Source organism: Halyomorpha halys, unplaced genomic scaffold (genome assembly GCF_000696795.3).
Source record: "Halyomorpha halys isolate HHAL.00 unplaced genomic scaffold, Hhal_1.1 Scaffold1132.1, whole genome shotgun sequence".
NCBI classification, from domain to species: domain Eukaryota; kingdom Metazoa; phylum Arthropoda; class Insecta; order Hemiptera; family Pentatomidae; genus Halyomorpha; species Halyomorpha halys.
In genome coordinates this window covers 111,197-113,092 of record NW_027109501.1, presented here as the reverse complement: position 1 = coordinate 113,092, position 1,896 = coordinate 111,197, and positions in this window count along the sequence as shown.

The following is a 1,896-nucleotide window of genomic DNA, read 5'->3' as shown; positions in this document are numbered from 1 at the left end:
TTTTTTTCTAGTTGTATATTTTGTGTTCCTTTTTATTATGTTTACTTATTTAAAAATACAAAAATAACAAAATTCGGCTATTCTTTTCTTTTCACAATGGGGCTAGTAAAGGTTCCTTTTAAACCCTTATCCGCCGTAACAAATATTTTATTTAAATCCTTTATTTATACTTTTTTCAAACTAATATTTCGCCCCTTTAAGGGCATTAAATCTAAAATTTGTTAATGTAGATAAAAAGAGTAGACATCAGGAACAGGAAATTTTTTTTCGTTGTAATATTTAATATTGTGTTTGTTCATTGTTTTGTGCTATAATTTTTACTGTCATATTATTTGTTTGTAATACTGTTGTGCGACAATCGATGTTTACATGGAACATCAAGGCAGGTTTTAGTTTTTAGATTCATTCATTGTTTTGGCACGATTGGGGAATGATGTTTCCAGGATGAGGAGGTCCTCATCAATTTCTGTCCAGCAAGGGTGGACATCTTGAAAAAAGGAGGACAACCAAGAGTCACACAAGAAGAAAAATACTCTGAGGTGGGATTGCCTGGTGAGAGGACGTACTTCGGCTGGAAGGGGGAAAGCTTGGAAGCCATTGTTGTGGGAGAGAGGAAGCCATTTTGAGTAGGACATAACATTAGAAAAAAGAAGATTGTGAACTTGGTTAGTTTTGTTTATACCTAAATTTAAATGCATTTGTAAAAGAGTTATTAATTTAATTAAGTGTAATTATAATAAGTGTCTGTTTTCTGATTGCCTAGCAACCCGCCCTGAGATATAGAGTCTTTTATATAATAAAAGTTAAATAAAATCCTATTATATATTTAATATTAAAGTTTTTAAATTTAAACCCAAGCTATCTCTTTTAGATATCAGAATTTCAGTTTAAAAAAAATTTCCTTTTATTTTATTTTTAATAATTTTAAATTATTACATATTTGTCGCCTAACAGGTGTGGCCTATTTCTTTACAAATTAGGTCACGGCAATCAGAACACAGCCTTTAGAAGGGTTATTTTTGAATAAGTTTTGTATACATTTTTTATAACTTAAGTAGTTAATGTTAGTGATGGAGGATAATGTTAAGACAATGGATTGTAGAGATCCTAAAGAGGTGTTTCTTGGAAAATTGAATGATATGAAGGTAGTATTAAATGAAAATGATGAAGATAATGTTGTCCAAAACATTAGAGGTAGAAATGACTTACCGGTAGTAAATAGTGTCCATGAAAATAAATTTGTGGGACCAAATTCAAAGGTTGAAAATAATGATAATTTTGATAATAAAGCCATGTTTCAACAATTAATTTTGGTTTTAGCCAATATGGCAGATGATATAAAGGGTGATATAAAAAAAATGTGACAAGAGTTAGGGGATGGATTTAAGGCAATAAGCATAGAGTTGCGTGAAAATAACAGGGTAAGATTAATGGGGTTAGAAAATGAAGTAGATGAAAAAATTGAAGTGGTTGGAACTAATTTAACAATAAATAACTCGGAATTATTAGATGAAAAAGTTAGACATTTTGAATTTGGAATTAAAGAAAATTGTAAATTAGAAATTAATGAAAATTGCAAATTTGAAATTAATGAATTTTGTGAATTAGAAATTAATGAAAATTCTGAATTAGAAATAAATGAGAAATCAAAACAAAATGTAGGAAACCAGATTGAATCAAATAAAATGGAATTGAAAGAAAGTTGTCTTACGGAAACTATTTTAGTACAGCAAATGTCTGGATTGTCCGATAAAGTGATTAAATGCACTGTGAAAGAAAATGAACCAAAAAATCTGTTAGTGGACTTAAAATCAAAACATAAATATGTTATAGAACCTTTGAGGCAAGGGGATAATAATGTTCAATTTTACATAGAAATAATCCGAGAAAAATTAA